We start from the raw sequence: 17055 nt of genomic DNA, 5'->3' as shown, positions 1-17055 counted from the left end.
AAACTGAAACTGTAATGGGACTGAGGAATGGTGAAAAAAAAAAAAAGTCACAAGTTTTGCCATTAAACATCAGCAGATCAAATGGGGACCCCTTATGGGGTTCAGTGCTGTTGGGCTCACTTCAGTTGTGACCTTTCCAGTCTCACCTCCCTCAAGCATCTATCATTCAACCCACTCTGATCTCATCAAATTATCTGAAGGAAAATTAGTACAGGGAGGAAAAGAATTATTCATGCTGGATTTCACAAGACTTAACACACTACAGACTAGAGATGAAAAATCGGTATATCTATCTTACTCACATCCTAGGAAAACTTCTTTGTCAGTAAATTTGGTGGAACATTTTGACAAATGAGGTAGTTATGGCACAGTCACTCAGTAGTTTCAAGGAAAGGTCAGATACACATAATGAACTGAGTATTGCAGGGTCCTCCCCTCCTCAATGGAAAGGGCTGGATCCAAGTAGTGCCTTGATCCTTTCAATCCTGTTGTCTGTAATTTACCATTAAAAAGACTTCCCCTCAGAGCACTGATAGAACAGAAGTCCAGTTTTGTATGCAGGGGGAGCTGCAGAAACTGAGCTGTTATTGTTCTGTTATTGTCTGAGAAGCCTCTGTGTGCCCGCAGATATTCATAATCTGGCATGTTTTAGAATAAATGTGTTATCTCCCAGAGAACAGTATGTCTGATATAATTCTAGTGAGATATATGAAACACAAGTTTGATGTGAATGGCAGGAATGCCAGGGGAGGTGTGTGACAAGCCGCATTTGCTATGCTCAGTCTGCTCAGGAACACACTAGAGAAAATCACCAAACTGCCATCTTGATTGGATCTCTCTCTGCTACCAAATTAAACAAACAAAAATGAGAACATTAAATAAAGCCTGCTGGATGCCATGAACTGTGAGATCACTAGTGTGCGTGCACATGCACATGAGTGTTTGCAGTAGCAAAATCAAGGGATTACAGCAGGGCTGTGCCCATTGCTCTATATAAATTTAATTTGGTTAGGATCACATAACACACTGAGCTTTCAAGAGGGCATAAAGAGATCTCTTTGAGGTCTTTTCCCTACAACATGAGATTTGATTGGGCTTTACACATCCAATACCACAATCTCACTAAGTGTAAAATGTTACACAATGCACAGAAGAAAATTACCTGATTGTTCACAACACAATACAAAGAACTATAACCCTTATAAAAGGGGAATCTTTCTCTTTTTCTTCCTCACTCCCCTCCCTTATCTTTTTTTTTCATACTATAAAAAAATATATAAAAGTTTCTTGTTTTGAAAGCTGTATTTATATTTCCTCTGAATGAACAAATGTGAGATCATGCTGTTTTGCTGGAAACACAATAAATAGCTGTGCTGCAATACAAGAGCCTGAGGTGATGCGGTGATAGATTGGGGCACACAACACCTCCCTAAGCATTTTTCAGCAATCATATGAGGAAATTATGAGATTTACAACCGGATCAGCTAAAGAAATAAAATCTCTCTTCATAGCTCTCTCACTGCAACTGAAGCTCTATGTATTTTACTGTATAGCGATGCTATATTTCCTTGTACCTACTGCTGACATGAGCAGCTCATTGATGCTGCAGTTGGAGATTCCTCTTGAATTGTTTCTGGTTTCAGTTAAAGCACATAAGCACTTTCAGATAAAGAAAGATAGCCACAGCAGTCAGCAATAGCCGAATGCTCCATAGATATTTCAGCTGAACATCAAAGCAACAGATGTAAATCAGTATCACTTTCCTTGCTGGTCAGCAGAAAGAAACAAAGACAAAGAAGACACAGAATTGAATGTTATGGTTCAGACCACCTGGAAGCCAAAAAACATAACATACAGAAGTCAGCAGGATGAGACATTTAAGGGAATTTCTCCATTTAGCTTTAGCAGTGAAAGGAAGCATCTTCTCCACCATAGTTTATTAGTATGTACAGAGTTAGTTTATTAAAACACACACTAATGTAGAGGCACGGGTTAGTATTTTCTTTTCTTTTAACATGATATCCATCAGGAATCCACAAAGGGCTTTTCATGAGTCTGGGTCAACTTCTAGCTAACAAAACCAGTGGGATCATACTGGACTCCAGAGGTCAGGGCAGTGAATTGCATAGGTCCAGGACCATAATCTCATTATAAAATATCAATATTTTCTAGCAAGAACATGCATAAAAATACCTTCCGTGAATGCTGAGCCTTGTGATACCTTCTCATCCTGTACCCAGATAACAGCAATCGTGTTGTGCAGCACTCAGCGTGCAGCTTAGAAGGAGATACATAAACTGCTGGCTAATACAAGACAGTTAAAAATTTCAGAGTGCGTTCACAGGATAAATTATTCAGCTTCTAAGAATAAATCTTGACCCTTCACTGAAGGAAACAGGTTTTGTTCAGAAAATATAAACCAAGTGAGATGAAAACAGAGTTATAGTCACCATTGTTCAGTGGCTTCTTACAATGAAACATTGTACCAGACTGCCCTTACACCTTCTCTGGAAGTGTTTCTTCATTCAAGGATGACTCACTGTGTTTTCTTTTGCTTCTTGCAGCTTTCACCAATTTAGTCTATTCAATTTTTAAAACAAACTTAGCTTTGCCATTTTATTGGCTATAGAGCAGACTTGATTTGACATCAGCAGTGGTTTTCAAAGTGCTCTCCTTAGACCCTTCAAAATGCTTAGTTTTTTCTAAGAATCCATGAAAAGTTATAAATAGAAAAAAAGAAGCCTGCTGTGAATACAATCTATTTGGTCAGCATCTCCAATGAAAATAATTTAAAAGATTCACAAATCAAAAAAAAAAAAAGTCATAAGCCTTCAATAAAGTATGTTTTGGAAGAATCCACTAAAAAGCCTGTTCCTGACTTGCTGCAAGAAACCACTTCTCATCAGACTCCAGATATCTCTGATCATGTCTGGCCAGTGTATGCTTTCCAGCACAAACATCTTCGCAGGAATGTATTCACTGCAATCCCAGTGAACAAAGATCTATGATTCAGGTGTCTTTCTGCATCATTTATTCTCTCAGATACTCATCTCCTCTCAATGTTTCCAGGATTTTTGAGAGTTAGGATGAGGATAAAGAAAATGTGGAAGGGTGTCTGTTGGTTTCAAACTATCTTGTGAAATCTTTTTTTCTTTGAAATTGTATGTTCTTTCTCATTTTTTCAAGTCAAACATGGGAGAGCCAAAAAAAAGCAAACCTGCCCCACAGTGACATTCAATGTGGTATCAGGAACACCCACTACTACATCTCTTGCTCACTAAGTTGCCCTCTCTCTCTCCGTCGCTCTGTCCTGGAATTGAGCAACCTTTGCAACAAAAGTTTTGAAGTTCATATGTTGCTGCAGACATTTCAGTTCCCACACAATGGTACACCCCAGCACGGAAAAAAACACTGTAATCATTCTGGGCACCTCTTTGTCTTTTGTTCTTTTCCACCAATGATGTATCAACAAGCCATTCCAGATGAGAAAACACCTCCTTTCTTGGAGAAAGATGCAGTGATGCACTGTCTTCTGTACATGTAGAAAGTGGAGTGGGAGGGCATTGCTAATGTGTGACATGGCTGGTGCATGCTAAGGTGACGCCAACCATTCTACACCTTTGTCCATATAGGCTGAAGGGTTTTTCCACAACAAAAGGGCTTGGATTTTTCTGATCCAAAACTAAATAGTTTCTGAAATGATTCAGTATCTTCTGGTATGGGCTCTGCTATGTTTTCTGGATCAAGTGACAGCCCCATCGAGGCCTATAAATATTTCATGGATAGTACTTTATCACAGTTTCCTCTTGCTTCCATTTAAATCCCTATTTACTTCATTAAGTATTTTAAGCTTGACAGGAAAGGTTGCAGTTGCAGTCCACCTGTCAAGCCATCTATGTGTCCTTACAACGGAAGTCATTCATTTTGATGCAGCCCTTTGCAAACCTTGGTACTTCTTTCTGGTACTGTTAATATTATTCTGCCACTGGCCTGAGCCCCAAAAGTTTGTTCAGACATTTCTGCTAGAGATTGCAAATGTGATCAGATAATAATTTCTCTTGTGCAGTAGCATTTGCCAAGATCGGTCTTTGACATGAGATACTACGTTTGCCAAGTCAAGCAATTACAAGCACCGGCAAGGAGCTCTCTTTAGTGGTTTGCGTACGTTGCTTGGGGCCATGCAAACAAATAGTTGCTCTCTCATGTTTTCTCCTAGTATGCTCACAGATCTTCTTCTGCATTGTATTGCATTGTATTAGTTTCTTCTCCTTTGTTGTTGTGCATTTGCTTTTGCACAACTTTGATCATACTGACATTGGGGTGTCTGTACTTTCACTCTTACTAGTGGATTATCTCCAAGACTTCTCCTTCCACTCTGCATTTAGAGACAAACTGAATTTGCTGTATCTGTCAACAACTTTTGACAGAGTTAGCGTGGGATCTCTACGTATTTTTCATGCAAACACCTGCATTTTGCATTCCATTTACTAATTTATCATGAGTCACTTTCAAAATGTGTTAACTGCATGAGTCAGGCAATTTGTGCCGATCATCAAAACACTGATCCGTTGTTTCTCCAATTCTTGATTAGACTCATTACATAGATACATCACGGACTGCTGGTTGAAAGTACTTTTGGAATACTTCTAGCACATTATACACATCCCCCAAATCTGCTGTTCACTAAGCCAAACACTCTTGAAACAGGGGGCTTATTGAACTGGAAAAGGTAAGAATCTAGCTATTTTTCTTTTTTTTTTTTATTTTACTAACCCCGCTAGCATATCATCATTTCTCCAGAGTAATCTAAAGCAGGGCAACCCACAGGCAGCCTCTGCCCTGCACCCCTACATTCCTGCAGGAAGATGTGCACATTAGGAGCTGTCTAAACAGCCAGGCAGCCGGAGCCTCCCTCTCCTGGCATAGCAGCTCCTGTGGCCACTGTGGTCTGGGGGGGAGAGGGGCACCCATGACCAGCCAGCAGAGCCCTTGCCTGGGAGCTCAGTCACAGAGGAGAGTGGAAGGGCAAGGACAGCTCTGAAGCAACCTGTTGCCTCTCCCACATCTGCGTAGGTGCATGATGACGGAGAGCAGCAAGAACTACACCTCTAATCTAACACCCCCAGCACAGCTGAGCTGCCACAGCCACTACCACAAGCAGTGATGGGGAAACTGGGATCTAGCTCCCTTTGCTGCTGACTTCTCCCCACCATGAGCTAGAGTGTATCTGCTCACTGAACACATTACTGCCATCTGGTCAGGGACAGGAATGTGCCATGTTGTTCAAACAATCTGCTTTGATGAGGTCACTTTTGTTTTCTTGTTTGCTTTGTTTTTATATAGACTTTTTGGTGAGGAGGTTTGGAGGAGATTGTAAATATTCATAGTTTCTGATTTCACAAACCTGCAGGAGCCAGCTTAATCCTAATAACATAGCTGATGTTTGAGAGAGCAAGAAAGTTCCAAGAAAATACAATATCCCAGCTTCCTAGTCCTATCTCCATGCACAATATGCTTTCCCATCAAACCCTGTCCATTGCTTTCTGGGTAGAAGGACTCCCTTGGAAAGATTTCTGTGCCAGCCATCCAAAAGGTTTGTTTGACACCCTTCTCCTTGTCGCAGCCCGAAGGGAGTCGTTCAGGACGACCTCCCTCCCCTTGGGGCCAAACGACCAAGTTCGTGATGCCCTTGGACTGAATTAAGGTGAAACGACACCAGCCAACCAATTTTAAGATTTATTAAGGAATCAACTAACTAGACACGTCCCGCATCACACGTTTAGGGAAAAAAGAGGAAAAGGAGAAGACAGAGAGAGAGAGAGAGAGAGAGAGAAAGATAGATATCACCACCCGTGGATCCAGCGGCATCCCGTTGGTCCTCTTCTCTTGGGAGTCTCGGTGGCGGGGGCGGGGGGACAGCGGTGGGAAACTCCCGTCTGGTTCCGCTAACTCTGCTCGAGTTCCTCAGTCGTCGCAAACAAGCCCCCCCTCTATTCACGCCGTCTGCAGTTGTTATAGGTTCTTGCCCCACCTCTGGGAGGTGCTTCCTCACTTCCCATGCAGATTAACTGTCATGCGCAGTCCGCCCTCTCGGAACCTTCCAGAAACGGGCTGGGGCATCTGGGGGTCTCCTGCTCATGCGCAGATGGCAAATGAGTACATGCGGTTCATGCCCTAGAGATGACCTTCTGCCCTTTTCGCACCCTTTTTACCTCGTGCAGGTGCACGAGGTTGTTTACCTCGCGGACGGCTCCCGGGGGCACCAGCACGGCATTGCCCAACGCGCCTTGGCAGCAGCGGCTTTGCAGCAGCAGCAGCAGCAATGTCGAGACAAAACCACATGTAGAGAACCGGTCCTCTACACTCCTTCCCTGCAGAGAAAGCACACTGGGATGGGACTGGAGAGGGGAAGTGGAACTGTCAAACGAGGCAGAAATAGCTTGGCTGTTCTTTCATGGCCTGCAAAGAAGAAATCCTTCCCCTTGTCCTGCAGAGGTCCCTGCCTGGGCCCAGTGTGGACTCCTAGAGGAAGAAGGACAGACAAGCCCCCCAGGAGTGCATGCAGGGGAAAGTCTGTGCAATGTATGTCACTGCTCTACATAGACAATAAACATTACTGATGCAGTTGCTGCTCAGCTACCAAGCGCTGCATTACATCTAGCAAACAGTCTAAAGAACAGCCAATGCAGACAATACAGCTGAAAAGTATTTCTCAGCTTCAAGTGGTAAAAGGCAAAAAGTATTTACATGCATTAGTTGTCTGTGTGTGTAAAATGCAACATCAAGAAAACTGACAAATGCCTGGGAACCTCAGGCCCAGAGAGTTTGCAGGAATGAAGTAGCTAAAGCACCAGAATAGAAAATGGGTGACCGAGGCTTGGATCCAAGCTTAGTCACAGACACCTTTCTTGGCTTTCAGCTTTGGCTGAACTGTGTTTGGCCCTGCGCCCCTGAAGAGCTGAAGAATTTAAGGGCAAAGGTTATCAAGTTCCTAAACATGAAAAAGAAAAGATGACTAGTGCATGTATTCTGAATTTTGTGAATCCACTGGAAATCTGCCTCTTCCCTCCCTTTACCATCAGTTAAAATATATTCCTACTCCCCATTAAATAAGGAATGTATTCCTTATTTAAAATAATTTGTGCAAACTTGGACAGCAGCAGTTCTATTACAGAAACTAAGCATAACCTAAAAGAGTGCTTTTGTCCTCCTTTTCTTTTTCAACTCTCAGTCAAAACAATTCCATTGTACTCCTTATCTTGTATTCCTAAAAGACAAGCAGGGTGGAAATACCAGGTGCTAGAGCCCGAAGATGCAAGGGCAACCATGGGTCTGAAAATAGGCACAGTCCCTTTCTGAGAGGTCTCCGCAGCCAGGCTGCTCCTTGCTTCAGTCCAGTCTTGGCCACACAAGGTATCTAAAACAGCAGTTCTGCCTCCACGGGGCACACATATTCAAGGCTCTCATGCTGAGGGAAAGGTCCCTCATGCTTGCTTGGATTGAAAGCAAATACCTTCTCTTCCATTTCTCCCCCCTTTTGTAACTCCAAGAGGGGACAGGTATCTGTCTTCACTTCTTGTGCACTGGGGAGACCAGCTACCAGGAGAATGACTGAAGACTGTATTTGTCCTTCTCCAGCAGGCAGCCCATCTCCTGGCCCACCTATCCCCCATCTCCTAACATGTGCAGCTCCTCCCTCCTGTTCACATTTGCTCCCATTTCCCATTCCACCTCCAACTGGAAAAGTGCTGAGCACTTTTGTTCCCAAAGGTGATCACATAACATCCTTCTGGCAATGGCACCAATTAAGTGTGAAGGAAAGTAATGTTAGGAAAATATTAAGGGAGTTTAACTTCTTCAGTATAATTTAGCAGCTGGAAACAATGAAGTGAATGATGTACACTGCCAGCTCCCTGTGAACCAACAGCCAGTGGTCCCCGGAGCCCAGTTCAGGAACCTGTGTCCAAAGAATGGAGGAAGAAGGCAAGGGCTTTGGAAAAGATTACAGCATGCACAGGAATCACTCATTGACTTTGCAGACTGAGTGCATCATTAATTGAAGAAGAAAGGCAAGGGATTTGTACAGAGACAAATAAGAAGGAGTTGACAAAATGACATTCAGAGTCTAACTCTGAGGAAATCATTTACTGAAAAGAATGAAAATATGTGCTGAGAGGCCAAAAGACCAGGAAGCCAAACTGGGAATGCTGAATATTGGACTATCATGTCCAAATCCTCAGCCCCACCAGAGACTTTGGTAATGTTACTTACAGAGCAGGAAATATTAGTGACTTACATAAGATCTCCGTGAACATAAATGAAGTACGTTTGGCTCTCTGCATTGATAAGCATACAGCTTGAATTCAAATTGGTAAAAAATGTCAGATCAGTCATCCTTTTACAGATACTGCCATATAAATACAGCAGGAGATAGATACAAATGAAAAGAGAGATAGTGAACAAATTTCAGTACCAGACAGCACACAGTAGCAGTCAGAGAAAATTAAAAATCTAGGTGAGTCTGACCTTGGTCATGGAAATACTATCAGGTAAAGCAAGAGGCCTAGGGACTTGACATTTAGAAGGGTTCTATTTCTTTATGTCTTTTTTCAGAGTGACATCAAAAAAGCACAGAGAGAATGTGTTGATCCACAGGAAAACATATTTTGTTAAAGCATTTTTTTTGAGTTTCTATGCCATTTAGAAATCATCAGAAGTCATGGGCACGTGTTTTCTTGGATCTTCATCAGGAAAAACTGTTCTTTAATGGCAGTATATACCTTCAGTCAGTAACTAAAGGTACTTCTAAATCAGGTAATTTCCTCTTACAAGATTTTAATATCAGATAGCTATCGAAAAGTTGTAACTATAAAAGCAGCATCACTCATAATTGCTGCAGCCCTGATTAAAGTGATGGATGGTATATATCAGGCAATTCTCTCCTGTTGCAAGTTGTTGTGAGGGTAAAGGAGGGAGTGATTTCCCACCAGTCACTGCTTTCAGTGATAGATTGTCTACATTTCTTAGCCAAGGCTTGTGCTTCTAAAATTGAGTTGAAACATAAGAAGTAACACTCTGAAAAAACAGTTGAAATCTGGCCTTTTCTTTGACTAGTTTTGCTTTATTTTTGCTGTGAGGGAGGGAGAGTAGCTAAAGAGTTTGATTTGTACCTCTAATCATGTAACATAGATACATTGCAAGGCTAACCCCTGAATTCTTGCTGAGATAAATGAAGTCAGATTTTCTGGGGCATATTTTGAATGGGAGAAGTGAAGTCAAGTCCATAAGTTCATCAATAATTCTATTTTCCTCTTTTCAAGTTGGACAGAAAGAAGAGTTTACCCCACTATGCAGGCTTCTTCATGGTACCTTTAAGATCAATAGAAATCAATTAATCATCTCCAGTGTAGACATCTAAACAACCTGCTCTCACTATCCCAAAAGCTGTGAGTCACCCATTTAGGTCTCTCTGGCTTCCTCCCCTCAGCCCCACTTTGAGACATGCACTTTAACACCAGGTCTTTATTAGAGGCCATGTTGACATAGGAGACATGATAAGCAGTGCCAAGAACGTCAGCATTAAAAGGCCTTCCTCGCTATAAAAGAGGCCTGCCTTGGACAACCGAGAGACTGTTTAAGGAATGCTCTGTGCTCTGAAAAGAGCAGGGGAAAATTATAGGAGGAATCTGTGCTGTTGTGTCACCCAGGATTTTGTTCTACGTTTATCCTGATTTCTAGAGGATTCCAGTTTTCAGCTCACAATTTTCTGAAAAGGCACTAACAGCTGACCTTAACTCTAATGAGCTTTTTGGACAGAGAATTCAGTGACAGATAAACACCGTGTGCAAAAAACAGTAAGCAACTATGTAAATACATAAGTAAAAAAGATTTACTTCTTACTTTGATTATAGCATTTTTGAAAAAGTATACAGCTCAGGAATCCCCCCAAATGACTAAAGATTTTTTCCCTTTTTAAATCTCTTTTCAAATTCAATGAAAATGTCTTTAAACTTTTTTTGTCATGATTTCAGGCCTGATGCAACTCAGTTCTGTAAATTCCTTGCTGTAAGAACAATTTTTTGACATTCATAAATATCATTGCAAACGTACACTGAACATTCATTTATCACATTGAAGTAGAACAAAATGTATGATTAAAAGCAGAATGAGCTGTAATAACTTCTGAGTAAGTTCCATATTTTTACACACTACATAGTCCATGTTTGTCAATTTACATTTGCTATGCTGGAGCTGGAATTTATTAAGGTAAATCAAGAGCAAAATGGGGGTTCATATTTCAGATTTTTGTGCCATTCTCCCATGTGAAATCAGAAAATAAGTGTCTCATTGATGCTGATTATTCCCACCACTGCTTTCTGCAGTTTCACTCATTTTCCCATCCAGCTGAGAAAATATTTTGCTCTGAAACATCTGGCTAAGGAATGCTGGGAGCCCTGAAATGGCTGGTGCATACTCTGAAGTAGACTGCTTTGAAGCAAAGTAACATAGTTTTAAACAATTCCAATAGAGTGAAAAATATTCAACAAAACTCACCAGAGACTATCCAAGATCCTAGAGTTGTTGTCATAGACTTCTTTCAGTCTGTTGCCCTGGCAAATGCAGATATAACTGGGACTGTGAAGATATTATGGGCATATAACCGCAGCAGAAAAGCTGAGAGAGGATGCACATCAGAGCAAAGAAAGAGCTGGAAAATAGAGAGTAGTGGAAAATGTCAAAAGCAAAGAAAATCTGTTTTGTCCAGCCTGCAGTTTTTCTCTTGTGAATGTTTCTCAGAGAAGGTAAGAGTCTACCCAGCTCTCTGCAGTTATCCCAAAAGGAAAATATTGTGATCTCTGTTACCACCTTTGCGGTCAAGTAAAAAATAATGACAGAAAAGAGGGAATAAATAACTGAAGATAAGAATAAATCCCATATTTATTTCATTCATGATAATTTAGTCTCAAAGGTTGGGGCAGAATTCAGTCCAGCAATTGCCCACGCATACAATTACAGCATCATCAGCCAGAGACATAACCACTTGCTGAACTTCAGGTGTGCTGAGCAGTCCCATCGAACCCTGTGCACATGACTGAAGTTAGGACTATGTTAAGGCCTGGCTGAATGAGACTATTCATCCTTTCTTGAACTCAAAATTATCATTCATGTGACTGAAGTTTTTCTGCTTTGTTCAAACACAGTTCCCATTAACAGGAAGAACTGATCATTGCAGCAACTGATCATACAGAAGCACTTGTGGCTCAGAGGAATGATGACAAGTAAACTCCAAAGTCAGCGAAGAAGATCGTAGAATTGGCAAGTGAGATCTCATGAGAGATTGGTTAAGAAGAAAAGGAGTTAAAAAGTTATGTCACTGTGGAAGAAAGACATGAAGCGTAGCAAGGAATTAACTTGGCTAAATCATGAGTCCTTCACATATCTCACACAACAACAAAGTATGCAGGCAGTGGAAATGGGGTCAGATTACCATGGACAAGCTTAAAAATACAACAAATTGAGACAAGAATAACAAGCAGGGACATGGAAAAACTTTCTAGTAATGTAAATGTTCTATAAATATGTTTACAGATAAGAAGAAAGAAAAGAAAGAATTGGTCTGCTAAGCAATTGAGAAGTTATTGATACATTACTCTAAGAAGGTATGAAAGTCAGCTGCAGTCAGATCAGTATAATTAGTCCTAGTGATAAACTAGCAAAACATCTGCCTCTGGTAGGGAAAAAACAGGTTAAAAATATTTAGATAAGTCAGATGTTTTCAAATTGACCAGTCTTGTCAAGATGTCATCATAGGGAATTTTAAAGAGCTGGTTGACTAAGTCTTCAAGTCATTAGGAGTTATCTCTGAGAAGTCATGGAAAAAGTGAGATGTCAGAAAACAAGCAGAAGGGAGACAAGGCATCTACTTTTAAGGAAGAGAAAAAAAAAAGAGGCATCAAGGAACTACAGACATATCCACTTAGTTCCATTTTCTGGAAAAATACTGGAAAAGCTAAATGAATAAATGATTACAAGCATGTGAATGGAAACAAAGTGATGAATAATAACCTATATGGACTTGTCAAGAGCAGAGTCTGTCAAATCAATTTCATTTCCTGAGGCAATAGGTCTGGTGAGGAGAGGAGAAACCATAATGTCATATAACTTGACATTAGTAAGGAGTTTGACTATTTTACACAACATTTTCCTAAGCCGACTACGGAAATGCAACTAGAAAGACACATTCTGATAGTACTTCTATGCACTGAAGACACAAAAATGCAGCCACTGAAGTGATTAAACCAATGTGGTTCAATCTCATTTATAACAGTGGCTAAAAGTAGATCCCTAGGGAAGAACAGAAGGAAAAACAAAAAAATGCAGTGATACTTTCCCAGAATACTCTCCTTGACTCAAGCAGCTTGTGGCTCAGGGACTGTCTGAGCAAGGGGTGATCTCTTCATATTTTTTCCTTGTGAATTGTTTGGTTCCTTTTTTGAACCAGTATATGCTCTGGCATCCAAATTGTTCTGTGCCAAGACATACTAACAGCTTAACTTTGAATTGCGTGACAAACTGTATCCTGTTGCTTTGAATATGACTCTCGCGATTCAATTTGATATCACCTAGTTCTTGCATTGGAAAAGAGGAAAAATATATCTTTCTCTTTCCCTTTATCTACACTACTTGTGATATGAAAGAGCTTTACTATATACACTATATACACTTAGCCACCTCTTTCCCCTCTTAATATGATTAGTTAGTTTTCATACAGAGGCTGCTTTTGATTATCTTCTCTCAGACTTCAAAGTCTTCAAATACATGATGGAGCAAGGAAGTATTCTGTTGTCCATTCCTGTGACAGGCAGGCATGGACAGCAAGGAGGAGTCCAGAAAGACTCTAGGAAAGGTTTGCGGGTGGTGAGGAGAGTGAAACACTGGAGGAGAGTGCCTGAAGAGGCTGTGGGAGTCTAAAGAATAAAGACATACAGGACAGGTTAGGCAGATTTCTACCAGGAATAAGGTAAGTATATCTGATCATGTGCCGGGGCAAGTGGATGGACAAGACAATCTCTCCAAATTTGTTCCACCTTGGGAGCTTTGTGAAGCCCTGCAAAGTGAGGAGTTAAGAAATGACTAAGTCTTGAAAGTCCTCTTCTTTAAATCATTGCTAAATTACCTTACACAAATTTTTTCTGCCTCATTTAACACATTCCTTGAGAGTTTGTTTGTATCTCGGCAAAGATCACTGAATAACTCACTGACCTAACTGGATACCTCCCATATTCTAGACAGTAAAGCCAAATATGATAGGCAGAATTGCTTCACTTACCTTTTTCTCTCTTGTGAGTCAGTAATCCAGATTATATTATATACATTATTAGGCAATATTTAAGGGTTCTTGAGTGACTTGTGGCTTCTGCATATAATGATTCCACTCTGGTATCATAGATATCAAGGCCATCAGGCTTTGGGAAGAAGGCTCGAAGTCTCAAAGCTCAGTCTCAAGATTTTGCCTCATATCCATCTGTATTATAACTAATTTTTATTTTTACTCATGAAATATGCAAAATTATTTTTGTTATTTAGTTACTGAGGAGACAAAGCATTTTAGGGGTGTTTAGTAAATAGTTTCGTATTTTTATTTCTAACTTCCTCTCCTGAATCTAATTTTCCCTGAGGAAGTCTGGCGCACAGGATACACATACACACTTTTTTTTCACTCTTCAGGCTGCTCAGAAAATGAATGTTTTTTCTGGACCAGAGGATTTCTAACCCAGGATATAAACCATTAGTAATATTTTGCAAGAAACAGAAAAAAAATCAACAATTTGTCTCCCTTAATTCCACCAGTTCCTACAGAGAAATAGTTAATAATACAGCCTAGCTTAACATTTACTTTTTAACATTTGCAAGTCCTTGATAGGAGAAGATCATTACCTCATCCAGATAGTAAACACCCTTAGTGTTTATTTAATATTTTAAACATTCCAGTGTGGAGTGCTAATAAAAAGAAACACTGGATGAGGGCAAGAATGGGTTAATGGCCTTTCTCAAGGAAAGGACTGCTTTGGCCTTTTCCCACAGCACTTGCCAGGAGTGACAAATCTGGAGGAAGGGGCCTTCCGTTGCAGGCCCTTTGGGCAAAGGAGGGGAAAGAACAGAGAACAAAGATCAGGAGGGAAGAGAAGTGTCAGAAAGGAATCAAAGATTTCTCTGGTTTAAATGGTTACTTGAAAAGCAGTGGGAGCGTAAGCAAACCTGCTGTGTTACCTAATACGCCTGTACAGCCTTTTCTCTGATGTATAATAACAATAACCCCGATGTGTGACTGTATGTTACCAAACCTACCAGTTTAACTGACACATAGAAAGTCTCTGTTTTTAACTCCTCTTTACCTGATTCAACATTTACCTCTAAAAATTTGTAGAACTATTTAGTCACAGCCCATCTGGGCATATTTTCTCTTCCGAAAAATCAGTAGTAGAGGAGACATTTAACCTCCTCCTTGAGTTTATCATATTGCCAGGCATGTGTCAATAAGGCGTTGGCTCTGCACCAGCTGAAGTACTTTCAGTTGCTGCCACTGATGTGGGCGAGAACCTCAGAATAGTTAGCTATGCTTTCATCCTCAGGGCTCTACACAATAATGAACTTAAGGTTAGTGCAGGTAAACAGGGACTAGCCAGTTCTTTATTTTAGGGTGAAATATCAGGCAAGGAAAGCATCTACCCTCTTCTCAACATTTGATTTGCCCTTCCTGGTACTTACCCCTACACATGCCGCTGACTGCAAAAATTTGTTAAAGTGATTTGCAATATATAAGGGGACATCTGAATTTGCTGTCTGCCCTAAAGTGTGGTTTCACCCAGTAAGAAAAATGTGCACTGCACAATATGTGGCCAATGTACTATTAAGAGTCCCTTCTATTCCACATCTCAGCCAAATTTGCACACACAGGTTTAAGCCTAAGGGGAGGGCCAGACTTTAATGCCTGTGCAGATAGACCTTTAATGAGATTTTGCAGATTGCCTTTTCATGGCACTCTCATTGTACTTTACAAGACAGGCAAGTGAGTGAGGAAGTTACAGGAGGAATTACTTGCCTGTTATTCAATTACACTGCATTATGATTTATACTGTGAAACTGATATGACACAAGATCCATTTCGAGCACCTTTGGAACATGCTTCATTTTCACCAGATATTCACTGATCTTCAGAAATGTTTGACCAATTGACCATTTTTTAAAGAGGGGGAAAAAAACTATAAAATTAATACCCAGACTTCAAAAACAGCTTGCCATAGAGTGTTTTTGCAAATACTAAAGGAAATGAAAGAGAGTCTTTCTAAATCAGGAGATTATATTTCTGCTTTTCATGGTTAAATTTGAAATGACTGGCTCTAAGTAAACATCTGAATTTCATCTGAGTTTGTAATGAAAAAAATGAGATGTGGATTCATTTAGGCAATAAACAACAAGTAAACTGTGCTCTTGCTAAAGGTTATGGGTTTAGATTAATGTCTGAATTTGAAACTATCAGTTTCCATACTGCAAATAATCTCTTCTGGAGAATTAGGGGTATTTTTGTATTTATTCTTTCAAGTCAATATAGTTCTGGTGAAAGCTGCTAGATTGACAGCCCTGGAAACCAGCATTCTGTATTTATAAGCAGTCTTGGCAGAGGGATGTAATGTATAGCAGCAGTACAAATTTTCACTGACCTGCTTGTACATCTTAAAACAGACTTCAGGTGCCTGGCTCCATGGGACACAGCCAGACTACCCAGGCAGACACTGGTTTTTCAGGCCTGAAAGCATTTGTGCCAGCCAAAGAACTCCAATTTCAAAGGATTTCTGTGAGAAGTCACATTCAGATGCTGCTGAAAAATTTGTCCTTTCAGGCATCAGAGAAGGAAAAGAAGCAAAAACTGCTCTGCACACTTTTTCACAAGCTCTCCAAATTCCATTCTCTGCAAACTAGTGGCAACTCTCAACTCTGTCCACCCGCCAGTGACTCCTGTTTTATAGAACAGCGGAGGGAAGGCTAAGAGAGAGAGGGTCCATTTACTGTTTGCATCACTAGTAAAAAAATATTCCTGCAGTTTTTATTGTCATCTGTCACCTTTAAAGCGCATGGTGTACAACTCAAAGGCAGATTCATCTCTTCTGATTAAATGCAATTTACAAAGCTACATTATGTCAATGCACAAACAGAAGTAGGAGTAGGCGGACATCGGCTCCCACTCCGAGGCATTATGTGTTTTTGCCAAAACTTTCTGAAGAAATTACTCTGGGCCAATGTTACAGAACAGTGTTGTACTGAGCAAAACAATGCAGGAAAGATTTTTTCCATGCCAAAATTTCTATCACTGTCCCAAAGGTGGAGTAACCTACACTGGTGCCATTGCTAGTGTAGGGTGCAGCAATGAGAACCATGAGTTGGACCTTATGACCACGAGGAGCCTTGCGAGTGACACCGGACAGACAAGTACTGTAGGAAAGTGTATGTGAGGGAAGGCAAATGATCTGTAAGGGCCCCTCTGTTTTTCGTATTCTGACAGCAGTTGTAACATATTCATCCTACTACATGTCCACCAGACTTAATGAGAATAGGTTGTTATGGTGCAGTCCAAACACTTTAAATGCTACATACCTAAAACATTGTTCAGACCTATCCTAGCCAACACAGTTTGGAAGGCAGAAGAAAAAGCTAGGCTAGAGCCAGGCTCTCTATCCTCACTCATCTGCTCTAAACATCCAGGTCTCCTCTCTCCAGAAAGGATGTTACGTGAGCAACTCTTGCAATGCCCTATGCCCCAAGGCGGATATTCAAAATTTATGCCAGGGTTGGTATTTCACCTTAAAATGCCTGCATGCCTTGAGCCTATGTGCATGTGATTACAATTATATATATATATATATGTGTGTGTGTGTGTGTGTGTGTGTGTGTGTGTGTGTGTATGTATGTATATATATATACACACACACACACACACACACACACACACACACACACACATCTCTCCTCAAAATTTTGGATACATATATGCTATAC

General features: G+C 40.7%; 1 long non-coding RNA gene across 1 annotated transcript; it reads right to left on the bottom strand.

The window, feature by feature from the left end:
* Window positions 1–5722: 5722 nt before the first annotated feature.
* Window positions 5723–10858, bottom strand: LOC135327858 (uncharacterized). Its single transcript, XR_010388335.1, has 2 exons — window positions 10555–10858; window positions 5723–6398 (listed from the first exon to the last, which is right to left on the bottom strand). It is a non-coding gene; the product is annotated as an uncharacterized LOC135327858 (long non-coding RNA).
* Between the last annotated feature and the right edge of the window lie 6197 nt (window positions 10859–17055).

The sequence above is a fragment of the Dromaius novaehollandiae genome, chromosome 3 (assembly GCF_036370855.1).
Source record: "Dromaius novaehollandiae isolate bDroNov1 chromosome 3, bDroNov1.hap1, whole genome shotgun sequence".
NCBI lineage: Eukaryota > Metazoa > Chordata > Aves > Casuariiformes > Dromaiidae > Dromaius > Dromaius novaehollandiae.
The sequence above is the reverse complement of the archived record's forward strand: the minus strand, read 5'-3'. Positions and strand labels throughout refer to the sequence as shown.